The sequence below is a fragment of the Orcinus orca genome, chromosome 3, assembly GCF_937001465.1.
Source record: "Orcinus orca chromosome 3, mOrcOrc1.1, whole genome shotgun sequence".
Classification (NCBI taxonomy): domain Eukaryota; kingdom Metazoa; phylum Chordata; class Mammalia; order Artiodactyla; family Delphinidae; genus Orcinus; species Orcinus orca.
In genome coordinates this window covers 25,714,283-25,740,638 of record NC_064561.1, presented here as the reverse complement: position 1 = coordinate 25,740,638, position 26,356 = coordinate 25,714,283, and the positions used below count along the sequence as shown (strand labels likewise).

At 48.9% G+C, this 26,356-nt stretch overlaps 3 long non-coding RNA genes across 3 annotated transcripts in view; 2 read left to right on the top strand and 1 right to left on the bottom strand.

Annotated features, from left to right (window-relative positions):
* The window catches only part of LOC117202224 (uncharacterized), a 157,657-nt gene that overhangs the window by 111,871 nt on the left and 19,430 nt on the right, over positions 1–26,356 (top strand). The window lies entirely within an intron of this gene.
* On the bottom strand, positions 1,019–15,130 carry LOC117202223 (uncharacterized). Its single transcript, XR_004484435.2, has 4 exons — positions 15,022–15,130; positions 9,888–14,454; positions 4,733–4,929; positions 1,019–3,558 (listed from the first exon to the last, which is right to left on the bottom strand). It is a non-coding gene; the product is annotated as an uncharacterized LOC117202223 (long non-coding RNA).
* LOC125964024 (uncharacterized) lies at positions 14,904–21,389 on the top strand. The gene is made up of 2 exons (XR_007476526.1): positions 14,904–19,334; positions 19,672–21,389. It is a non-coding gene; the product is annotated as an uncharacterized LOC125964024 (long non-coding RNA).

Sequence of the window (26,356 nt, the reverse complement as noted above, 5' to 3'; positions counted from 1 at the left end):
TATTGTTGTTAATTGTACTAGTGATAAGTGCAGTTGCCAGTTACGGAGTGCCTTCCCTGTACCGTGTTTTGCAGCGGACAGTGTCTTAGTTTGAGTCCCCAGAATCAGACACTGAGACCAGGATTTGGAGCAAGTAGTTTAGGTAGGAGGCAACCCCACTAAGCTTGGTGAGGGAGTGGTCATGTGACATAGGGAAGGGAGGAAAACCATTGAGTGTGTATAAGGAACAGCTTCCCGCCCTGGGCAACTGGGCTCCATCCTGCTGGGGGCCCCTGAGAAATCATGTGCCTCACCCCCTCAACTGTCATCCTGAGGGAATCCGCCACTCCTGTCCCTCTGTGGTTGGGAGTCAGTTTATTGAGGGCAAGGCATTCCCGCAGCCTCAGGTGGATAGGAACTGTCTGCAGATGCTCAACAGCCCAGCCTCCCCACAGGAGTTTCAGGAGCTTTAGAATTAACATTTAATTACCATTGACCTTGTGTTTTCCCAGCAAGTTTTGTATCCCTTTTGTGGCGGGGGGTGGGGGGGGTCTATGCTTTTTACCTTATCTAGGTTTCTCACATCACCATGTTAGCTGTGGAGTAAACCTCCATAAATTCAGGCTGACCAGATGGTTCTTTCAGTCATCAGCACAGATTTACTGGATACCTACGATGTGCTAGGTATGTGTTGTTCTTTTTTTTAATTAGTAAACTTTATTTCTTGAGCAGTTTTAGGTTTACAGAAAAATGAGTGGAAAATACAGACTGCTCTAAACCCTCGAACCCCATTTCTCCTATTATTAATGTCTTGCATTAGTGAGGTACATTTGTTACAATTGATGAGCCAATATTGATACGTTATTATTAACTAAAGTCAGTAGTTTATACTAGGATTCACTTTTTGTGTTGTGCATTCTCTGGGTTTGAACAAATGCCTAATGACATGTATCACATAGACTAGTTTCACTGACCTCAGAATCCCCTATGCTCCAACTATTTCTCCCTCCCTCCACTGCCCCATCCCCTGACCCAGGTGCCATTTTTAGTGCTGGGGATACAGTTGGGACAAACTGAAATTTCTGTCTTCGTGAATCTGACGTTTTAATGGAGGAGACGGACAAGAAACCCCTAGTACCAGACTGTGACTGTATTTGGAGATAGGGTCTTTACGGAGGTAACTAGGTTAAAATGCGTTCCAATATGACCGATGGCCGTATAAAGAGAGGAAGTAAGGACAGAGACAACAGAGGGAAGCCCATTCGAAGGCACAGGGAGAAGGCGACCCTCTACAAGAAGAAACCAACCCTGCTGACACCTTGACCTTGGACTTCTAGCCTGTAGAATTGTGAGGAAATAAACTTCTATTGTTTGAGCTCCCCAGTCTGTGGTGGTTTGTGTGGCAGCCCTAGCCGCCTAAGACAGGAGGCAAGAAGCCTGTCCTTTCATTGTCCCTCCCAGCCAGTCCACTCAGAGGTGTTAGGAAGGATGGACTGTAATAGGGAAGAACAAATCTGACTCCATATTGGATCTGTTTCTTTTACTTTAACCTTTGCATTCTGTTGCTTTTGCTACAAGTTAAGAATGTTGCCAATAGCCTGAAAAATACAAGGTAGCCCATTCTCAAGGCTCTGACCTTTAAAGGAACAACATTTTTGCATTCATATAGAGATAAAAAGTGGCAGAACAGAGAATAACATTTGTCTCATTGGAAGTTTATAGGAACATTGTGACCACACCTGCATGGACAGCTGTAAGAGCAAAGAATTCCAGCACCCAGAAGTTTGCAACAATCAGCCACACCCCTCCCCTTTTGGCATAAAAGAAGCCTGAATTCTAACTCAGGAAAGATGGTTCTTTGGGACACGGGTCCATCATCTTCTCTGTTTGCTGGCTTTCCAGATAAAGTCAACACTCCCTGCCCCAACACCTCGTCTCCCGATTTATTGGCCTGTCCTGAGGCAAGTAGTATGAGCCTGGACTCAGTAACAGTCTGCTAGACCCAAACAATTTGAGTACAAGGGTCTGCGTGTCAGTGGCCTTCCTTTCCTTCTGGGGTGGCAGAGCTGTCCCCTGTCACTGCTGGTTGTGGTGGCCACTTACCGAGGGCCCACCAGCTGTGTCCAGAACAGTGCCATGAGTAAGAGCACAGAAATCAGGAATCTGACAGACAGACTGTGGTCAAGGCCCACTCTTCCTTCCACTTAGCAGCTGTGTGACCTTGAGTGGGTTATTTCATCTCCACAAGCCTCAGCTTCTCCATCTGTCAAATGAGAGGAAATGACTGACTCCTGCCTCCTGTGGCTGTTGGGGACCAATGGCGAATGTTTGGGGTGCAGTCGGCATAGTGCCTGCCACTCAGAAGAGTTAGCAGCTATTTTATTCTGCATAGTATTTGTCTTTACGACTAGCCTGAGATGGAGGTATTATTTTCACTTCACGGCAAGGGAACTGACCTAAAGGACCCCTTCTGCTGACCAGTCAGTCCGCCCACAGCCTTGAACCCCGCTGCAAATCCTGCGGTGGGATCACTGGGGCACTTGACTGAGGCACTGACGTCACCGGCGTCGAGGTTGTGGGCGTGGCTTTGTAAATAAGTTTCGAAAATCCTTATCATCTTGTCTGTCCCTCTCCAGCCCCTTGAGTCAGCAGTACTGGCCCTGGAACAGACTTTCTGTGACATTTCCAGCTTTTGCCCCCCTATTTCCATTCTAATTTACCTCTCTGGGCCTCAGTCTCCTTATCTGGAAAATGAGGTTTAGAGGTTCAGTGATTTTTCAAGGTTCCTCGTAGCAGCAGAACCATCCTGGAACTCTGCTTTAAATGCTGCTGGGGGATTGATGACCCCATAGTGGCAGTCACACTTAATGAAAACTCTTATTGATTGTGCTTCTGTGTCCGGGGCTTTTCATATATCATCTCATTTTGGTCAAAGGCTCTGACAAAGAATCATTGAGGTAGACAGTGTTGTCCCTGTTTTTCGGATGAGAAGACAGAGGTCCAGAGATGTGCAGTGATGTGGTCGAGGACTTGGGGCCAGTGCTTGGCAGAGCTGGGAATCAAACCAAAATCTGTCTGGGTTCAAAGCCTGTGCCTCCTTGCACCCCGCCCCTGCCCCCATCCTATATCTCGTGGCTTACAGGTTTAGGTTTGTTTTGTTTTGAGGCAGACATTGTTTTGTCTGGACTACAATTCAGTTCAGGTTTATGGAAAAAAAATAACATTCATAACAACACAGGTGACCTTCAAGCTTTAGCAGCAATCTCAGTGCCTGGGGAATGATTTTTACAAAGCCCGCTCTTCCTTTCCTCTTCCTTGTGAAGAGAAAAGACCTGTGCCCTGGGCATTTGCTTTAACTTTCACAAAAAGAAGCCAAAGGCAGGTGTGTCTCTCCAACTCTCCTTTGAAATGGAGGGAGTGAGGAACAGAGATGTTATTGAGGCTTGGGGCTGAAATTTGAGGGCAAATTGAAATCTGGAGAAGTTGCCTGTGCTGATTTCCTTTGGACATTAAGAAGTCCGGCAGAAGGCTGCTAATTGTCAGGGCTTCCCAGAGCTTAGAGGAGGTTCCCAGAATGCGCTGCAAGAGAGAAGGACAAAGACAAATGAGAGGAGGCTGCATGGCCCTGCTTCCCTTTATTCTGCACGTGGCTTCAGATCTGGGCTCATAGGAGCCTGGCATGATGGGCACAGACACACATGCAAACACTTTGTCTGCTGGCGAGTGCAGTGAAGAGGGGGGTGGGGAGAGGAAGAGGCAGAGGAGGAGCCTCAGAAGGCCTGGATTCGGGTTCAACCCAACCACCAGCTAGCTACCTGTGTGACCTGGAGGAAGTTGCTTATCTGGTGGGCCCCGCAGTCTCAGTCTCTAAGAGACGGTTGGACATTATACTATCTCACTGTTCCATCTGGGTCTAACAGAGATGACCTTGGCCAATACAATGCGGAACTCTGTTTCCTAGGAACATACTCTGAACAGCAGCAATAGGAAGAAACGATAAAAGTAGCTCAGGCTTATTAAGCACTAAGTGTGGGCTACGCACTATGCAAAACATTTTGCATGGCTTATATCACTTGTGTCTCCTAATAAATGCAAGAGCTGGATACTTTTATATCCGCACACTTAAAGATGAGAAAACTGAGGCTCAGAGAGGCTGAATCGCTCGAGCTAGAAAGCGGCAGACCTAGGATTCGAACCAGGCATTCCCCCTGTAGTGCATCTTCAAGTAGCAGCCATAGGCCTGGATGCAGGGGCGGATACTGCCAGGCCCCGTCGAATGGCCCTCACCCCAGGTTCCACAGAGCCAAAGGCTGACCTCCCCCAACTGAGTGTCCCTGCCTTAGGCAGGCATTGCTGGAGTGTAACGGGATGTGCTTAGAGAGGCCACAGCAGCCAGAAACCTGACCTGCTCCCAGACCTGTCCCTGAGAGGGGCTGGAGGACAGCTTGGGGCTTGGAGATCGGTTCACTCTAGCCCAGCTCTTCCCTAGCAGGCCAAGTGACTTTTGGCCCTTGCTAATGGCATCAGCTCAGATCAGTGCCAGGGGAGCCGCTGGCCATGTGGGGCACTCTGGGCGGGTGGCCCTTGGTCCCTTTGGTTGACACACCACCTGCTTCGAGTTGGCAAGGCAGAAATTGCAGCTTGGAGGGCTGCCCAGGTGCAGGAGTCAGTTTCATTCCTGCATGTGCCTTACTTGCAAGCCCAAACCACAGAGCCTGCTTGCAAATTCCAGACCACACTCCTGGAAGCCGACCTGATTGAATATTCATGGACACTGTTGCGTTGTCGTCCTCATGAATCCCATGATCTGCATTTATTGCTTTGACGCTATTTTATGATAGTGATTTTCCCTCCTTTGCTGTGTGCCACATGTTCACCATCCTCCAAAATAATCCGCCTTAGAGCTACGTGGACAGCTGTGGCTTACCAAAATTGTGCTCAACCATCAACCTGGGAAAGAAAATTAATTTATATATCAGGCACTGATGACAGTGATAGAAGCACTTAAATATTTGTAGAGGTGAATGGCATGGAAGGAAAAAAAAATCTTCCAGTCAGACACTGGGTTTAGTCAAGGTTTAACACAGAGTACTCATACAGCACGTCTATGAGCTAGATGACGTTATTATTACCTCCATTTTTCAGATGAGGAAACTGAGGCACAGAGAAGTTAAGTAACTTGCCCAAGGTCTCATAAATTGCAAAAGGCAATTTGCTGAGCCCAATTTGTACTTATTTGGAAAATGGGGGATGATAATTCCTAATTTATTAGGTTCTTGGGAAGATAAGATTCTGTAAGGGAGGAGCGCTGAGCACATAGAATGTTCTCCTTTATCCCTCCTTCCCTCCCACATTCTTTCTTTCTTTCCTTCCAATGTTGATCAAAGTCGCCATTATGTCAGGTCTAGTGCTAGGTCCTGGGGGGATAGCCCAAAAAGTCAAACAGCGCCCTCATCCTTCCTCTCTCCTGAGAGATTGCCATTCTACTGGGAAGGGGGCAATAGACGATGACCCTCACATTGTCTCACGCTCCCCCGGTCCCAAGGGGGGTGTCAATATTTCCCCTCATATGGCTTCTGCCTCCCGCCTGGTTCTGGAGGAAGAGGTGATTCTTACCGGCAGACAGAATCAGAGAATCTTTGCCATCTGTTACCCCTTCCTTAGCATTTTATGTGACCAAGACTCTGACCCAGGCAGAGGCCAGAGAAATGGAGCGTTTGTCCAAGGTCACACAGGGAGGAAGCAGCTAAGCGAGGATTTGAACAAGACGCGTCTGACCCAAGCCCTGTGATAAGGCCGTGCATTCCAAACTCAGGCCACTCTGATGGGTGCAAAGTCCCTCCCTGCTTTGAGCCCCAATCCACAGCCTGCCATCTGCATCTAGCAGCTCCAACCTTGGATCCAGCCTTGCCTGCCGCATTCCCCAAATAGAAGTCACTCCATTCAACTTCTCTCTGGCAAATGCTTGGCATCGTGACTCTGTCCTCACTCGAGATCCCTGATTCCTTCGATCTTCTTCTTAGAAAGAATGTGGAGTTCCTGTCCCTTTCCTGGGACACTTCCTAGACCTACTAGCCTTCATCAAAGTCCCCTTCGAAGCAAGATACCTGAAGTCGAATGGGCCACTGCAGAGGAGGGCTAAGGAGCGTTGCGACCGGCTTCTCACCTGCCATAGTGAGCACTTCCTGCACTTCCTGCTGGGCACACCCAGCACAGCATCACCTTTGAGTCAACTAGAACCCCTAGCTGACAGGCACACCTGCTGCCGCTACTCAGGCAAAGTGTGCAGGCACCCACGTGCTTGGAGCCCCTCCTGGATTCCAGGCCCAATTCCCGTACGGTGCTGTTCACAAACTTCACCCCATCTCTCCAGCGCAGGTCTTATCAGCTCCATTTGCAGATGAGACAGCTGAGGCTCAGAGAGGGGCTGTACTAAGAAGCACAGGATTAAGTGAAAACCCCCAGTTTGGTATCCCTGTGGTCAAGTTTTGAGTCGCAACGGGCAGGACCTATAACTACCCTGTGAACATCATGTGATTGGATTCAGTCTCTCATACATGCCATTCACAACATTTTAGGGTTCCGAGTATCTCAGGACCCTAGGTTGGGCTGTGACCCCTAACTTTGTAACTTCCGGAATTTAATCATCATGACATTCATCAATGTCATGAATAGGATACTGCTGAGTTCAGAGTCCTGACGTTTCTGCTAGAGACCTGCCCCTCTCCGGCCTCTACCGACTCACTGACTTTTGAATCTTGACCCAAGGAATCCAGCAAACATACTCTCATCCCCCCAAACGTCTCCAGCTTGTCCATGAGACCACTGTGGTGGACCTGGGTAGTTTTGAATCTGCCTCTGTTCCTCTTTTGGTATTAACATTTTTATTTTCCTTTGGGGAAGATGGTAGATTAAAATATTGCTTCTAGTTCTTCCTTCCCATAGAACAGGATTATACATCGTACCCTTCACCTCCTGGGTTTTCAGTGCTCCTCGGTCAGGTAGCTTTATCTCCCCATGGCAACACTGTTGGGCTTGGTCAAGAGACTTGCGCTGACCTATGGGATGTGGGTGGACACGAGGTGAGCAGAGTGTCTCGGTGTGCTTGTGAGGTCTGGTCTTCCGTATGCCTGTCATCTGAGATGAGAAAATCATGTCTCCTGGTCCACATGGGATAAGCAGCAAGTGGCGCAGACCCAACTCACCCTGGAGCCTGGAGCCCAGCCCAGGCGACCCCAGCAGGGGCATAGTTTGTCCTCAGATGCGTGAGCAAGAAAAAAATGCTTGTTAGTGTAAGCCACTGGGTTTGGTGGTTGTTCACCAGGATTAGCGCAGTAATCGCCAGTTTCTGCAATGAAGCATCCCCCTTCCATCCTCAGATGCTTGGATGGGGCTCGGCATCACCCGGGGCGGGGGGGGGGAGCATGCTCCAGGTGTGCTTAGCAGGTGTCCCTGTGCTGGTGGCTCTCCATTTGCCACCCCCCTCCCATCCACTCTCTGCCCAGCCGCAAGCCCAGGGTCCCTTTCTCCCCTGCAGTGTCCCCACTGGGCTGGTAACAGTGTTTTCTTTCCTTACCCCTCAGGCCAACAGAAGGTATGAGATTCTGTCCGTGATCTTCCCAGCTGCCTCGACATCTCTGTCGGCTCCCTATCTCTCTCTCTCTCTCTTTTTTTTTTTCCTTTTTTCTTTTGTCCTACCCAGTCACATGGAGGTTTTCTTGCCCTTTTGGAACTCTGAGGTCTTCTGCCAGCGTTTAGTAGATGTTCTGTGCGAATCCTTCCATTTGTAGATGTTTTTGTTTGTTTGTTTGTTTGTTTGTTTTGCGGTACGCGGGCCTCTCACTGTTGCGGCCTCTCCCGTTGCGGAGCACAGGCTCCGGACGCGCAGGCTCAGCGGCCATGACTCACGGGCCCAGCCGCTCCGCGGCACGTGGGATCCTCCCAGACCGGGGCACGAACCCGTGTCCCCTGCATCGGCAGGTGGACTCTCAACCACTGCGCCACCAGGGAAGCCCTGTAGATGTATTTTTTGATGTATTTATGGGAGGGGGTGAGCTCCACGTACTACTCCTCCACCATCTTGATTCCTCCCCCGTCGGCTTCCTAATTCACCCCATGTCTCCGTAAACAGACCAAGCAGTACTTCCATACAGAATCCCCCCACCCACGAGCGGACCCTCTGCTGGGATTCGGTCTGGTCCAGTATCACAGTCCTGATTGCAAATCCCAGATGCCCGTGGGCAAGTTACTTAACTTCATTTTTTCCCCAGTTGACAAAATGAGGATTACACTGTTGCCGTTTTGAGGTTGTCGTGAGAAAGAAATCAGATGACGACGGATGGGCAGTGCCCAGCCTTGTGCTTAACTCCTGGGGGCTGCAAGACAGGTCATCTCTCCCAGCCCATCTTGCTCTGGCCGGCATCAAATGCGGTGCCAGGCACTCACTAAAGCATTAATAAATATTTGTAGTTTGAAAAGCTCTATGGTAGATTTTCTTCCTTTGACCTTTTGATTATTTTCCCTCTTGAAATAGCACAATAAGGCCCCTAGTGCCATGGTGACGGTCTCTATAGAAATCCATAGCTTGTTCTCAGCACACCCACGGATGCCAGTGGGAGGCTGGCATAGATTTGGACCAATGGAGAGAAGGCATGTTTAGCCTTGTCCTGGTTACAAAGAACATGTTTTTTTTTTCTTTCAAATGGACCTTCCTGTCCCCAATTCAGCATCACCTAGGTCTCTCCTAATGTGGGTTAATTTTCCAACAGCTCCTAGAAAGAGTGTATTTCCAGCCTCTCCTGGGATAGACAGAGGAGTTTCGAACAGGGTAAAGCAAGTTTCGATGGAGAATATTTGGATCCTGCCAAGGAGTCAGGTGGCTCTGATCTCATTCCTGCCCTGGAGTGGGAGTGTGTTTGCTTAGAACAGGTAATCCTTTTGAATGCTGTAATCTGAGGTTAGAAATAGACTTGTGTTGCTACCAGAAATCCCTGATGTTTTGGCCTTTTCTTTGTCAGGCTTGCCCTGGTCAAGGTTGGGCATGTATTTGCTTAGGAATGGAGGTCCTTTATGAAACCAAGGAGGGCCTCGGTCCCTTTAAGAGGGTCCTTGAGGAGAGACAGTCAGAGAATCACAGAGATGAGGGCCAGATGGCCAGTAAACAGGATGACAGTGAGTTAGGGAGAGGACCAGCTGGGCCGTCTGCTTTAGTCACCTTGCAGCGGAGAAGCCTTCAGTCGGTGGCTGCAGTTGGAAGATTTGGGTGAGGGCTGGGCAGCCTGATCCAGGGACCTCAGAAAGGTCTGACTGACCCCACCTTCTGCCTGAACTGGGACTCAGAGTTCTAGACCTGGGAGACAGTCGGAAAGCAACAGAAAAAGTATGGGCTGTGGGGTCAGACAGCTCCAGGTTCAAATCCTAGCTGTGTTCCTTGGATGGTGATATAATCTGTCTGAGCCTCCAATTCCTCATCTGTGAAATGGGATGATAATCCCATCTCACAAATACACTGTGAGGTAAGTACAAATAATGGGTAGACTACCCTGCATGGGGTAAAGCTCAGGAAATTTTAGTCCCCCTCTCCTCTGGAGAGCATACTAATAACTTTTTAACCAAGAGGGGCATAAAGGAAAATCTTTCTCTGAGCGTCTGGAATCTTGGCAATTTAAAAGTGAAATCCCCAAATCCTGCTTAAATACCTTACTTAGAATGCAAGTATATCACTTAGGACTGACTGGTTTTTCAGCTCCCTGTAACAGAAAACCTAGATAATAGTGGCTTAAACAAGATAAAGATTTATTTTTCACTCATAGGAAACTGCAAACAGTTGAGGACTGGAATGGTGGCTCCCTAGCAGTTCCCTCCAAGGAGCCAAGGCTCCTTCCATCTTTTGGTTCCGCTGTACTTACAGTGTGGCTTCCACTGTGAAGGTCATTGCATGGTCATAAATGCTGCCAGAGCACCAGCCATCATGCCACCATTCCAGGCACCAGCAAGGAGAAAGAGAAGTATAAGAGCGTGCACCTCTCAGATGAGTCAGCATTTAAAAATTTTAAAAACAAACAAACAAAAACCTACCAGAAACTCCATCCAATGATTTCTGCTTATAGCTTATTGGCTCCCCCTACAGCCAGGGAGGCTGGGAAATGGACTGGGTGAGTGGACCCCCCAATAATATAGGGGTTCTATTAATAAGGAGAAATGGGAGAATGTTGTCCCTTCCATAGCCGATTCAAAGCTTCTTCAATTTCACTGGAAAGGGCTGCCTAGGTCAACACTGGGAATATTTCCCCAGGAACCAAAAGCATCTTGAGAACCTGGTCCTCCATAGGTTGTCAGCAAAGGTGAGTTCCTGTCTCCCTTCCAACCTCCTGTTGCCCCCTACCGCTTCCATGTTAGAAAATCTAGCATTAGCTTACATCCAACTTCAAATGCTACCTAGATTTAATGAATCAGAAAGGTTCAGAGTCAGAAGCTTAGGTGAATTACACACAAGTTCCATGTGGAGAATTTACTAAAAACCCTAAGACTGACCACTGAAATCGAAAATATTTTGCATTATCTCCCACCTACCTACCTTATCAGCTGCATTAGTTCTCTATCACTGTGTAACAAATGACCCCCAAACTTAGTGACTCAGAAAACAACATGGGTTTATTACATCACAGTTCCTGTGGGTCAGGAATGTGGGTGTCCTCTGTGAGAAGCTGGGGTCCTCTGGCTCAGGGCTTCTCACAAGGCTGCAACCAAGTTATCCGATGAGGCTGCAGTCATTTCAAGGCTCAACTCAGGGTCGATCTGCTTCCAAGCTCACTCATGCGGTTGTTGGCAGGATTTAGCTCCTTGCTGGCTGTTGGCCGGAAGCTTCCTCGGTTTCTTGCCACGAGGGCTTCTCCGTAGGGCAGCTTACAATATGGCAGCTTGCTTCATCGGAACAAGCAAGTGAGAAAACCAGAGACAGAGTGGGAGCAAGAGGTCTTTTATAACCTAATCTTGGAGGTGGCATCCCATTGCTATCTCATTCTATTTGTTATAAACAAGTCACTAGGTCCAGCCCAACTAAAGGGGAGGGAGGGGGGAACGTTTTAGAAGCACCAATCAATGTCCTGCTTCATCACTCACCTTCTCTCTCTGGGTTCCTGACATAGGAGTCTATTTCCTTCAATGAACAAGCCCAGCTCCTTTCTACCACAGGGCCTTTGCACGTACAGTTCTGTCTGCTTGGTAGCTCTTCCCTTCCTCACTGCCTAATTTCAGATTTCTTCTCCAGCCTCATTTTTGCAGAGAAGCCCCTCCTGACCACCCTTCCCCTGAGTCACGGGAAGGAGGGGTGCCTTCACTCAGCCCTGGGTAGCCCAGGAGGTTACCTTCAAGCAGAAGCCTGGACCCTGACCATTCAGTTCTCTCTCTTATGAGGTTGGCTGCATTGGGACCCTTTAGCTGTAGCTGTAATCATCAAGCAGACGGACTTTGGATCTAGCTCACGGATTATTTTTTTTTTTAACATTTATTTATTTTGGCATGCAGGACCTTCACTGCAGCATGTTGAGTTGCGGCATGCGAACTCTTAGTCGCAGCATGCATGTGGGATCTAGTTCCCCCGACCAGGGATCGAACCTGGGCCCCCCGCATCGGAAGCGTGGAGTTCCACGCACTGGACCACCACGGAAGTCCCTAGCTCACAGATTCTTTTTTTTTCTTTTTTTTTTTTTGCAGTATGCGGGCCTCTCACTGTTGTGGCCTCTCCCGTTGCGGACCACAGGCTCCGGATGCGCAGGCTCAGCGGCCATGGCTCACGGGCCCAGCCGCTCTGCGGCATGTGGGATCTTCCCGGACCGGGGCATGAACCTGTGTCCCCTGCATCGGCAGGCGGACTCTCAACCACTGCACCCCCAGGGAAGCCCAACTCACAGATTCTTGACATCTCATACTGGGCTGCCCCAGAAGTCCAAATAGGGGAAAGAGACAGACCCCTATTTCAGGTCAGGACCCAGCTCTGAATACATGTGTTTTTCTGGCGAAGCTTCTTTGATCGACTGTATTCATTCCTTCATTCACTTGTAATGGGTATGATTTTCAGTCTACAAACTCAGGTGTGGGATAAATAGAAAATAGGTATTTCTTTATTATACCGAACTAAGTTCAGTTTCTGTTTTGAGCCTCCATTTTGCCGGGTTGGATCACAGCTGAGTCACAGCCAATCCATCCCCTCCATTCCCCGGCAATCACATCTGTGCTTGGTGTGCAAAGGTGATGGGAGGGAGGCCACCGGTCATCGATGTCAGTTTCAGTGGCATTTATCTTTCAGCCATTGGTCAATGCAGGTCACCATGTTTGTGCCCTGTCTCAGATCAGGTGACCCTGTTACCTCCGTGACATTATGGGGCTCACAGGAGTCATTGTATTACTTCTTATGCCTCACAGGATTGTGGGAAACTCTGAGATGTCTAAGTTCCCAATCGCCTACATGCCATGTGGACACTTCTGCTCTTTTGGGCTTTCCTTCCTCCCTGGGGGTCCTCCTTCCCTTCTGCTCAGAGATCCCACAGGTTGTCCCTCTGGGAAATTTGTCTTTGTCCCCACACCTGGCCCTGGGAGCAGAGCATGCAGCCCTTTTTAGCCGGGACAGCAACTTTCTCATTCCTCCTCTTCCTAGTCCTTTTCTGTACAGCCCCGGGGGACATTTTTCTGGCCAACAGGGGAGTGGGGAGCACCTTGCTCTGCTCAACTCTTCCTCCAAATGTTTTTAACTAAGCCATGAGATCTTTCCAATCTCCTGAGAATCTCGTCTTAAAAACCCCAAAGCCAAGAAAGCCTCCTGACACCAGGTGATAAGTGACGCCAGAGGGTATAGAGGACCAGAGGAGGCGCCCCATCTGGGCTGACCAGATGGGAGGGGGTGGGCCTGGGAGGCCAGAGCTGAGCTGAAGAATGAGAGAGATAATCAAGGAAGGGGCCGTTCAGTCAAGGGAAGAGCCTGGTTAAAGGTGGGGAGGAATGGAGACGGGCCTCTGGGTGGCTGCCGCCTGTTTGAACAGAATGCAGGTTGTGCCTTGGGGAGCAGCTGTAGATAAGGTTGGAGGAGTGAGCAGGGATCTGGTAACAAAAGGTCTTAGATGTCAGGTCTAGACATTTGGATTTTATCTTCAGGAAATGTAGATCCATGAGAGGATTTTTAAGCATGCGGCGAGGCGGCCAGCTTTGTGCTTTAGAATGTTCTCTCTGAGCTGGGGTGGAGGATGGGCTAGAGTCAGGGTACCAGCCACCTGGACAAGGAAAGACAGGGCTGCAGTGGGTAGACAGGCAAGGCGAGCAGGGGACCAATTCCCTGGAGACTAGAGGGCAGGGCCACCCGGACTTGGTAACTGAGGGGATGTGGGGACATGGAGAGCCAAGAGTTCAGGACGACTCCACAACCTCTGACGGTGCCGTTTACCGAGCTGGCAAGACGGCAACCCCAAGGTTGGTGAAGAGGCGGAATTCGTTTAGTCTGAAGTCCAGTTTGGAGTTAGGACCCTGTGGATAAGGAAGCTTCTCGGCAGAAAGCTCTAGAGCAGCAAAACTCATGTCAGAAGTATGTCAGAGAGGCAGCCTCAGAACTCCAGTACCTTAATTAATTAATTTATTTTTGGCTGCGTTGGGTCTTCGTTGGGACACGTGGGCTTTCTCTAGATGAGGTGAGCGGGGGCTACTCTTCATTGCGGTGCGCGGGCTTCCCAATGCGTTGGCTTCTCTCGTTGCGGAGCACTGGCTCTAGGCACGCGGGTTTCAGTAGTTGTGGCTCACGGGCTCTAGAGCGCAGGCTCAGTAGCTGTGGCGCACAGCTGTGGGCTTAGCTGCTCCGCGGCATGTGGGATCTTCCCAGACCAGGGATCGAACATGTGTCCCCTGCATTGGCAGGCGGATCCTTATCCACTGCGCCACCAGGGAAGGCCTCCAATACTTTCTAATAGTTGCTATGGACCGTGATCAACTAGGATGTTTCAACAGCAGATTACCATAACATGCACTCGTGGCCCAAATAAATACAGATGTTAGGATTCACTGAAGAAGGGAGTTCCAGGGCTGCTTTCAGGGGCTCAGCCATCCCAGCAGGGACCCAGGTGCTTGCTTGCTTTCTGCTCCACCATCCTCTGGACTTCTGGTCTTTCTACTGATCCCTCCTGCTAGCAGATGCGTGCTGTGTCCTCAACGTCAATGTTTCGGTGAAATAGACCAGTTTTCCAGGAAACATTACATTTTCCTGGTTCCACCAGTGTATCAGTATTGGCACTTGAGATGTCATTTATTTCTCATCCCAAGGTGGACAAAGTGCAGTGTGTCTAGCAGCATTTTAGTAAGAGTATAAAACATTCGGGAGGTGATGGGGGTACAAGGGGAGAGTGTAGCCTTTGGAGACAAACAAACCTGCATCCTGGTCTTTCTGCGAGTGCTGAGTAGGTCACTTCCCCTCTTTGAATGTCCCTTTCAGCGTCTCTAAAACGGAGACAGTCGGGTACTGTGAGTGTTTGAGGAGATGACTTTTGTAAAGTGCCTGGCACTGTTCCCAGCCCACAGTGGCTCTCTCCTTTGCTGTGTTCGCATCCCTTCCTTCCCACCCATCTGCTCTATACAAGCAGAAGTTGCTGTTTTAACGAATAACCGCTCCCCTTACCGAGGACCAAGTTCAATCCCATGAAATGAACTGATCATGGTAGAATTTCATTCGGATGCTGAGGGAGAGACGGGGAGGGGGATTTGAGGTGGCAAGGGTAGGGAAAATATAGGTTGCTTGGCTAATCTATATACTATATATATTTTAAAAATCTATTCTGTTCACAAGGGCTATCCCAATGAATAGAGCCAAAACTGGGAAGCAAGAGAGTGACTTAAAAGAAAAGTCTTAAAACCCACCTGTGTACCCTTCCCCCTCCCCTTGTCCTCAAGTCCATTCTCTATGTCTGCGTCTTTATTCCTGTCCTGCCCCTAGGTTCAGAAGCTAACACACCATTGTAAAGCAATTATACTCCAACAAAGATGTTAAAAAAAAAAAAACAACCCCACCTGCATCATGTTAGGGTTCAAGCTATCAGAAATAGAACCTCCCTCGCCCTCAGATGGCTCTGTTCTGATCGTATGCCTGGCAAAGCTGTGAGTAAGCATGGAGCCTGCTTGCAGGGGAAGAGTGTCTGCCTGGCGCAGCCGATGAGTCACTGCTGCCTGCCCTGGCCCCCTGCCTGCGAGGTGGCCACTATCTTTGGACGTTTTAATTTTCCCTTGTGGGGAGGGGTAATTATGGCCTCCGTGCCCTGTGGCTGTTTCCATTTTGCACAGCGCCTGGACAGAGGCAGAGATCCTTCAAGAAATCTTCCTCTTTTTTCTTTTTTCAGGGAAATTGGTGGGGGCTGGTGGTGGGGATTTGAGCCTGTCTGAGGTGTGCAGAAGCAAGGCTGATACAAGTGCAGCAACCTTTCAGGATCTGCAAGGTGCTTAACCATGAGCCATCAATTACTGCCAGATGTGGTTGTCATGCAAAGTAGCTTAATTGGCCTACTGGTTGGTTGAGTTTTAAACCCACGGATTGTACCAATGCAAGAGAGAGGAAAACAGATTTGACAGATGCAGGATGGGGCTGTGTGGTTTATATGGACACAGAAGCAAAACATCTGGGGACAGAATGGGCCTTAAATGGAAAATGGTCAGGTGATAGATGACAGATTGAGAGATAGATCAATTGATGGATGGATGGATGGATGGCTGGCTGTCAGCTGAGAGGGACCGAGGAGAAATGCAGACATCGGGAGTCTGGGGGTGTGATACTTTTATAACGCAACCATGACCATATGGAAGATGCGCCAGACAGATGCTGGATACTGAGAAGTCAACCCGGGATTGAAGGTAATGATTCACTTAAAGAGTTACTCCACATTGTAACCGAAGCGGAGTTGGCTGTAGACATCATCAGTTGAGTTGTGTCACCAGGGGAAAATGTTTATTCATGGAGACTAGAGTTAGGTTTTGAGTGTGTGTTCAACAGATTCCTGAGTTTGAACTGCCACCCCCAGGAAGCCCGGTAAACTTGGGTGAATTATTTAACTTCTTTGGATCTCAGTTTCCTCATCTACGAATGAATGCCTGTTTCGAGGAGAGTGTGGAATGCGGTAAAGGGCATGCCTGGCATATAGTTAGAACTTGGTCCATGGTTGCGATTATACTTTCGTGTATTGCTTTTCTCAACACACTTTAACTGTAATTGAGCACATACTTTGTGCCCAGCCCTCGCTAGGAACTAAGGATACAGACTTGTTTGATTCATTTCACAAATATTTGCTGAGTACCTACGATGTGCTTGGCAGACACTGCTAAGCCCTGGAAACTGACTTGGGTAGAAACGGTAAAGACCCCTGCCCACAAGGTGCCTCCAGACTGGGGACAAGACAGATATTCAAATAAGGAAAATACTTGGCACAGACAAGTCCCTGCTGAATGCCAGAACTTCAAAGGGCTCCAGTGCAACGGGCTCCTCACAGGGACTACCAGCCCTTTCTGCAGATGAGAAAACTGAAGCTCAGAAAGGTGAAGAGACCTTCCCAGGTTCCCACACCTACTGACTGGCAGAGCCTCAGCTGGAACACAGTCCAGCCTGACTCCAAAGTCCGCAATCTTTCTCAACAGCACACAGCCGCCAGGGTGTGTTTCAAGTTTCTGGATCAAGACATCCAGCGAGGCAGGGTCGAGAATATGCACGGACACCGAGAGGTATTCAGTTTTCAGAGGCTCCCATTTGGGAAGGATGTAATCTGAGGGCTACAGAGGAGGGCTTTGAGAAGAGTAGGCTCCTACTGGCAGCAAGGGGATGCTGGGTGCGTCTCCGTGTGTGGATGTATGTCTGCGACCGTCTGTGTGTGCCTCTATTTCTGTGTGTGTATGAACGTGTGCATGTGCCTCTGTGTCTGTGTGTTTGCATGAGGAGGGGAGGCATGCAGGTATGTGTGTATGTGTACTTGTGTATGTCTCTCTCTGTGCGACTCTATATCTCTGCATGTGTCTGTATTTATGTGTGTCTCCGTGTGTGCGTGTGTATCCAAGTGACTGTGTGTGTCTGAATTGGGGGTGTGTGCATAGATGTGTGTCTGTGCCTATGCATTTGTGGGCATCTATCGATTTGCATGTGTGTCTTTGGAGAAGTGTGTGTGTGTTGGTGTCTGTGAGTGACTGTGCGTGTGTGCGTGCCTCTGTGGGTGTGTGTGGGGTGAGCTGCCCCCCTCCCCGTCCCCCAGGTGTTTCTGTGGAGCTAATCTAACTTGTGCTTCAGAACCGGGGAAACGACAGCGTCGGTGCCTTTTGCCTTATCTCCCAGGCTGCCGCTCTGCCAGAGGAAATTAGATTTGCTTGGCACAATCTGCTCCTTATGAGGTCATGCTGCTGTGATCTACACATTCTGCTCTCCTAGGTATTTGTCTTTTGATTGCTTGATGAATACCTGTCAATGTAGAGATTGAAAGAACATGAGTTTGGGTTTTTTTTTTTAAATAAGAAACATCCAGGGGTGGAACAGTAGCTGTCCATCTTCTTTCTGGACTTGGGAGCCATGATAAAGGAGATAGAGCTTTGGCTTTGGAATGGTAAGAGCTCTCTTCAAGTTTCCAGTTGTGCCCTTCAAAAGCTGTGTGACCTTGGGGAGGACACTTTACCTCTCTGAGCCAGGGTTCTTTACCTGCTATATTCAGAAGGTTCTTTGGAGGAGCAAATATAATAATAGATGAAAATGCTCTCAGAAATCCACAAAGTCCTTAAATCCTATGATGTCGAAGCAGAGAGGCCGAGCGGGAAGACTCCGGGCTCGGAGGTCAGGCAGATGTGTGTTTGGATCCTGGCTCTATTCTCTTCCTAACGTATGACCTTCAGCAAGTTATGATGCCTCTCTGAGCCTCAGATTGCTTCTCCGTTAAATAGGCTAATATTTTGAAAGCACTTAGCTCACTGCTAGCCACCGTGAGGGCCCCCCAAACGAGAGCTGTTAATATTTTGGCTAGTGCAACAGGGGTGATAGAAATATGAATACCTGCCCACTTTCAAACTGTCAGTAAGTGGAGGCAAGACATGGCCCCCGGAAGTGAGGGTGAAATGGACGATGTGATAGAAGTGATTTACTATCATTTGTTTTTACGACTTCAAGATGCAGAGTGTTCTTGGCATCACCATATTCCTGGCAAGCAATTTGGATATCATCTAGAACTCCGAGGCTATTCTAGTTGCAGAAGGGAGCTGAGACTGAGGCAGCCTCCAGCCCAGAGTGGTCCAGGCCAACTGCCGGGGGCCAGCTTTCCCACATGTCCAACCACATCCCTTCTACGTGATCCCTTCACTCCAGCAAGACCTCAAACCCCCTTGCCTTGGATCATGCTGTTCCCTCCCCTGGAATACCCCTCACCACCACTCCAGCGCCAGATCGTCTGGGCTGGGCTCTAGGTGCCTCTGCTCAGGCTAAGACAGATGTCCCTGTTCTGTGTCCCTAGCCTACCCTGGATTCACCCCAATGTGCATGATGTCCAGGGCATTTGAACGGTCTGCTCTGTGTCTGGCTCCCTCCCAGCCAGTGCCCTCCAGGAGGGCAGGGACGGGGAACCACAAAGCCCTCTGTGGACGCTTGCAGAGTGAACACATGGAAATCAGCTGTCTTCTTTCATTTTCTGTCCCCACCTCCTTAGATGCAGTGCCTTCAGATATCAATCTGTTCATCTGGACCCATTTCTGACAAACATTTTGCTCAATAACAGAGACCCTGGAGAGCTTTGCTTTGTTGATTTGGTTTGGTTGGGAAGCAGATGGGTTTATCTCTGCTGGACTGCGTGTCTTTAATAAGAGTGCCGCGCAGGCCAGAGGACGAAAGATTCCCAAGCATTTGACCAGCTTTATCCTATGTTTTAGGGCTAGCATGTGGGTTTGCCATCAGGACCGTGGTTGTCCATGTGGGCCTGTGACATCAGCTTTGGAGAGTGGTTGGGGACCTAGGTTCTGGGATTGGACTGCCTGGTTCCAAGCCTCAGAGTACTGAACCTCTTTGTACCTCAGTCTCCTTATCTGTAAAAGGGGATACGTCATAGTACCTACCCACCTCACAGAGGTTTTGTCAGCATTAAAGAAGGTCATTCAGGTAAAGCCCAGTGTCTGTTGTAGAGTGAGTATTCAATGAAGGTGAGCTAGTATTTCTGTTGCATTGCATTTAATGGAATTATGAGCCCAGGACCTCCACTGTGACTGTAACAGAGAATGAGCATCTGCAGTGAGACATCAGCCTCCATCCTGCCAGAGCTGGGCTCCAGGGACTAGACGATGGAATGACTCTTCAATTTCAAGTGAGTTTTTATGATCAGGTGGGCATAATTCAAGGAGAGATATAAGGTCTATCTGTACCTGCTGAGGTGTGAGCCTTTCTCTCCCTTAACAGCCACCTGACACATTTAGTTGGTCGTCTTACTTGGTGCTTGGGCCACCTGATGACACAGAGCAGGGTCAGTAAATGACAGCTCTCAGGCCAAATCTGGCCCACAGCCTGTTTTTGTAAATAAAGTTTTATTGGAACATAGCCATGCCCATTCGCTTGCGTATTGCCTATTGCTGTTTTTGCACTATAATGGCAGAGTTCGGTAGTTGCAACAGAGATCACAAGGCTTGCAAAGTCTAAAATATTTTCTGTCTGGTCCTTTACAGAAAAGTTTGCCGACCCCTGGTGTTAGATTGAAGCAGGACTAAAGCTGACTGAGCTCAACCAGTACACTGGGTACCGTCCGATCTCTCTCTCCCTCAGCCCTGACATCTGGTTGATCACCAAGACCGGATTACTTTGCCCCACTCTATCTCATACATTTGGTCTCCCATCTCTTCCTCAAATGCCACAGCCTTAGTTAAGCCCTGTCCCTGCCCCTCTTGACTATCACACACGAGAGCCACCACTAGCCCATAAGGTGTCTGGGTGAATTAGATAAGGATATCTTCTCTGGGTAGATGCAACTCCACAGCGCATCATTGGGCAGCAGGAGTGCCTCTCTGCAGGAACCCCCCCCCACCTAACCCTATCGATTATACCCAGTCAAGTAGGGCTCTTACACCTCTTGGTTCTATTGATTATACTGTCTCCTTGCCTCCCTGTCCAGGCAGCCCTCCACACCAGAGCTAGAGTGATCTTTCTAACCAACTATGTTCCTCTCCTGCTCGACCACTCCATGGCTCCCCCTGCCCTCAGGACAGAGCCCATGAACATGACAGTCAAGGCCTGCCGTGGTCTGGTCTCAGCTGGTCTCCCAGTCTCACGGCTCACCACCTACTCAGCCCACATCACACCTGAGCACTGTCATGCAATCTGAGTCCCCCCAGACCTAGACTTCCACACTTGCTTATACTTTTGGGATTGGCACAGTCGTCCTTAGTGAAATACTCTGCTCTTCCTCTCACCATCTGGAACATTTCTAGTCATCCTTCAAATCTACCACAGCATCTTCTCCCTGTTTTTCCCTCCCTGATTCTCCCAGGCAGACTTGGGCCCTCCTTCTATAGTTCAATTCAATCTTCACAAACCATGGTCCGCGGCCCATAGATGGGTCAGGATAGCAGTGTAGGGGATCTTGACAAGCACGTCTTGAAAGCTGAACTAGACTAGAAAACACAAAAGTACATCGCTCTATGTCAGGTGTGGTTATAACACAGGATGAATAGCACAGGCTCTGGACCTGGACTGCCTGGGTTCAAATCTATCTCTACAGTTGATTAGCAATGACCTTGGGCAAGTGATTTCATCTTTCTGTACCTCAGTTCCCTCATGTAGAAAACAATGATAATGATAACACTTCCTTTATGGCCTCCATGAAGATTAAATTAATATACTACTAAATATATATTTATATATTATGTATAAATATATATATTTATGTATTTACAAGCATACCTTGGAGATATTGCAGGATTGGTTCCAGATCGACACAATAAAGCAAATATTGCAATAAAGCAAGTCACACAAATTTTTTGGTAACCCAGCGCATATAAGTTATGTTTATACTATACTGTAGTCTATTAAGCGTGCAATAGCATTGTGTCTAAGAAAACAATGTACATACCTTAATTAAAAAAAGATGCTATTAGAAAAGTGGCACTCGTAGACTTGCTTGACACAGGGTTGCCACAAACCTTCAATTTGTAAAAAACACAGGATCTGAGAAGTACAATAAAGTGAAGCAAAGTAAAAGACCATGTATTATCTGCTTAGAAAGATCTCCGGGCACGTGGTGAGTGCTATGAACATGTTAGCTAGTGTGTGTGTGCACATGTGCACGTGCGTGCACATGTGTGACCGTGGTTTATGATGAGCGTTACCTGAAATCCTGTGCTCTGGCTGGAATCTATTCTGATCCTTATTAAAGCAATTATTGGACTATGTTATGATTTTTTTTGTGTTATTTTGCTTTTCCCTCTCCTTTGCTAGACAGGGAGCTCCTGGGAGGCAGTAAGTGCGTCTTATTTATCTCTGCATTCCAAGCGCCTAGCATCAGGCTTAGTCGATCGATGTTTTTTGAGTAAATGAGAAAATGAGGCCGAGATGCTGAAGCTGAACCACCCCAGGGTCTCCTTCCTGCAATCGCAGGGCCAGTATCCTCCAGCCCGTCCCCCCAGCCCCCACCTTCTCCTGGGAGGAACACGCCAAGCCTGCCTGGGATTTGGGTGACTTTCTCAGGCTATCTGGTCCCCACGATGAGAATACGTAAGCACATCTCCCTGTCAGCAAGAGGGAGGAAGGCGTGAGGGACCCTCGAGCAAGAAACGGAGCTTCCAGACTGATGCCGAGGAAAATGGAAACTCCAGCTGACCTAAGAGATTTCTATAATGAGAGAAAACCAATTTAAATGCAAATAGCCCACAGCTAGTTGGGGAAAGATTCCGTGCTGCCAGAAAGGCTGGGAAAACAAACACAGCCCTCATCACGAGGTCAGTTCACCATTGGACAGGAGGGTGGCTTTATCCGTTTAGGATTAAAGTCTAAACTAGTGACAAAAGTCACATGCATTGCTGGCAGCATTTTCTGGTGCTTCATGGTGCCTATGAGAAATGGGTGTCCCTAAGGGGGGCTGTCGTCAGCCACTACCTTTTACCGAGCCCCTGGCAGGCATCGATAGCCTGGCAAGGCATAGAGGACAAAAGATGTCCCATAGATGGGCACTGCCTCTGAGGGGCTCACAGCCTAAGAACGTTTGGACCCTAAAGTCAATTCTGAGGCCATAATAAGAACTAACATTTTATGCAGCATTTGCTATGTGCTAAGCCCGTGGCTAAATACTTTATGTGATGGTAGCTCATCAAATTCTCACAGTGACCCTGTGAGATAGAGCCTATTATTATTCCCATTTTATAGATAAGCAAACTGAGGTTCTAGGACACAGACAGGGTTCCAGGACTCTGACTCATAGTCCCCCTGATGTGCTGGGAAGAGACACGGGGTGCTTGTGCCTCTGCAGAGCAGAGGTGCGCAAAGTCAGGATGCCTGGGGACAGAGGCTGCCCCTGGCCTTGGCCTGAAGCAGCAAAAAAAAATTACCCTGTTCAATAAAACAAGAAGTGTGGGTTGCTCTGCCACTAACTGGTTCTGTGACCTTCGGGGTCACTTTCCCTCTCTGGGCCTCCTTTGCCTATATAAAATGAAGGAGGTAACCTCAAATTATTTTAGGCTATAAAATCATATTATTCTAGGACTCCAGCTACCTTCAAGAATAGCCATTGTCCAGCTGATGAAACACTTTCTCCACTCTCCTTTGTGCCCCAGCCACTGCCCTCTACCCCTGCTGGCCCATATCTGTTGCAACAGAGCACTTTAATTTCCTCCTTTGGTTTCATAATTCAAGGACAGCACCACCTGCCACATTAAATCCACAGTTTCTGATGGCCTCCTTCTAAAACAAGAGATGGATAAAGGCTTCATCTGGTTATTTCATGGATGAAGCAAGAGCTGGCCAAACCACGTGGGGACAGCTTTGGCCTTGCAAGCTGCATTAATCCCCTGATCTTCTGGGAGAGCCCCAGAGCCCATTCTATCATCTGCACCACCTACTCCGGCCAAGTCATCATCATGATGATGATGAGAGATGACATTCACAGAGGCGCTTCTGAGTCAGGCATTTTCTTATGTGTTTTGTGGGTTCATTTATTTCATCTCTACCACATCTCTGCAAAGAAGGGGCTGATAATCACAGCCCCACTTAACAGATGCAGAAACTGAGGCCCAGGAGGCCTCAGAAACTTGCCAAAGGCTGAATTTGAACTGGCTGGGGAAATAAACAAATGCACCCAAAGATGGCCAGCCCTAGAGGAACTGGGCTTCATAGCTGAGTGTTCTGACTTCTGCTATTTGAGAAGTTGAGGCCACTCTCCTTTATTAAACATTCATTCAACACATTTGTATTGAGCCACCCACAGTGTGCCAGCTGCTGCTCTCCAGGCAGTGGGGGATAAGCCCCATGGGGGCCCGCTCTCCTAGGGCTGACCTCCTCCTGCAGGAGACGGGCCCCAAACAAGCAACTGAATATACAGACACAATCATTTTAGGAAAATACAATAGGGGGTGAGAGAGAAAGAAATGGGTGGATGGTCAGAGAAGGCCTCTTAGAGTGGAGAAATTTTGAGCGGAGACATGGGCATCTAGCCATGCCACGGGACTCCTCTGCCTTGGCATTGGGGCCTGATAATTCTTTGTTGTGGGGTCTGTCCTGTGCATTTTAGTATGTTTAGTAGCATCTCTGGCCTCTACCCACAAGATGCTGGTGGCAGCCCACTCTCTCGTGTGACAACCACAACTGTCTCGAGATGTCACCAAATGTCCCTGGAGGGTAAAATTGCCCCTGATGGAGAACTGCTGTGCCATGAGGTCAGCAAAGCAGGCAAATGGGTGGAAGGGATAGCAAAGGAGGCTGAGTATATAAGAAGCAGAAAGAAGACTGGTTTGGCTGGAGGGCAGTGGGCTCCTTAGAACTCTCCAGAAAGTCCTCATCAGCGCTTACAGAGTGTTACAGGAATTGCACCAGCTGTACCCAAGGACACAGCACATGCTTCAAGGTGGTCACGGTCAAGGTGCCTGGAGAAGGAGGCTGCCAGCATGGGGCTGTCCATGGTAACAGAATATTCCGGACCTAAGTCCAGCAGAGAGCTCCTTGGAAGGCAGTGACCACAGAGCTGGAAGCCCTAGGGAAGGCAGTGTCTGGACCACCTCGCGAAGAGGAGATAGCAGGTGACTGAAGCCCTCACCTTCCCAGCATCCTGGCCCTTCGGTGTCCATTAGCAGCCCCCACCGCCCCCCACCCCCTGGGCCGCATCCCCCATCGCAAGCTACTTTGGTGGATTTCTAATCACGGTGCCCCCCTAGCCAAGGGGCTGTCATGAGACCCAGGCTTGGCTATTGAATTCTTTCTTCCTGGAATTAGAATATTGGGCAGAGAAACCCAAGGGCAGAGAATGGCTCAAGACAATTTTTCTAATGGAAATGGAACAAGGCATGTTTTTTTGTTCTGGCATATTTCTTACTCTCTCAACTCCCTAAGAAGCAATCGTTTCTCTCTCTTCCAAGGCCTAGTTTTTCAGCTTTTCCTTGTAATACCCTTTCAATAGATGTATATCTATTTAATTTACCGGAATGGGATTCTGATGCTTGAAACCGCAATTAAAATAGAAACAGTGCATTGTGAACAGAGAAAAGAGAGGGTAGATTTCTGATCCATTGCACTTGGTACTTGATATTAAATAAGCTGTGTGTCCCTCTCTCTCCTGGCTGCAACCAGGAGATTCTCCAGGGCCAGAACTATGCCTTTTCCTCTTTGTACCCACAGGGCTCTCAGCTCAGTGCTGGCTTCTTTTCTGCATTCACCATGGCTTGTAATTACTTATGTCTTTGCGGGATAATTTGTTTACTGTCATCCTCTGCCCCTATGCTGGAGGTCCCACAGAGATAGAGCATGTGTAGTCTAATCCAGCAGGGTGACCAACCATCCTGCTTTGCCTTTGTCCCAGGTGTTTCCTAGTTCTGGTCTTCCAGTGCCAGGACCAGGAAAATCCTCAGCGAATCGAGACAGTGGTCACCCCACCAGGGCCAGGCATATAGGAAGGCTTTGAGCACCATTTGTCCCTGACACTCAAGAACTACATGTTGAAATGGACCGTAGAGGCAGTCCAGCATAAGACATACTCTTTGATTCCATTCCATTTCCACACCTACTATGTGCCAGGGAACAAACGTGCCAGAAGCAGGGGATTCAAGGAAGGACGTCCCAGCAGCTACGGCGGCAAATGCAGATTGGAAGCAGATGGGAGGGGCTTGCTTGTCAGGCTAAAGGATCTGGATGCGGCACAGGTGTGGCAGACCCCAGCCGATTTAGAAGCAGGTTGAAGACCTGAAAAGGGGAATAATTTAGGAGCGATGCCTCAGCAGCTCCTCCCACGCTCTCTGAGGAAGGAAGCACTCGCAGGGGCTGCCGAACAAGGGGATGAAAGCTGAGGTCGTTTTGTCATTTCTTCCGAGGATCTGGGCTGGGCAGAGAGGGGTCTTGGCTACTTCCTTTTTCAGTTGAAACATAGCCATCCAACCGCTCGGTTCAACGTGCAGAAAGTCCACCCCCGGGAAACGTGAATTCATTTGTGGCTGTGTGGTGAATCACACATCTTGGCTTCTCATGGAGATCCAGAGACCGGAACTATTCCAGGAAGCCATCCTCTGGATGGATTTCACGCCTGCTCCATCAGCAGGTAAAAAGCATGGATGGGCATCCAACATACTTTGGGGGCCTGGAAATCATCAGAGAAGAACATTTTTCTAATTCAGCCCCCTAGCCTTCAGAGAGGGCTAAGAATCTTCCTAAAATGACCTAACAAGTGAGAAGCAGAGGATGGGCTGGTCGCTCCTTAGCTTTTCTCAATAAAGAACTGAATCAGGGCTTCCCTGGTGGTGAAGTGGTTAAGAATCCGCCTGCCAAGGCAGGGGACACAGGTACGAACCCTGGTCCGGGAAGATCCCACATGCCGTGGAGCAACTAAGCCCGAGCACCACAACTACTGAGCCTGCGCTCTAGAGCCCGTGAACCACAACTACTGACGCCCACGTGCCACAACTACTGAAGCCCACGCTCCGCAAGGAGAAGCCACCTCAATGAGAAACCCACACACTGCAATGAAGAGTAGCCCCCGCTCGCCACAACTAGAGAAAGCCCGCGTGCAGCAATGGAGACCCAATGCAGCCAAAAATAAATAAATAAATTGGGAAAAAAAAAAAAAAAGAACTGAATCGCATAGAAGGGAGCCCCTGGCAGACAGGAGGAAGTTCTAGAAGGTGAAGAGACAGAGAAATAAAAACACTGAATCGTGTGATTGGG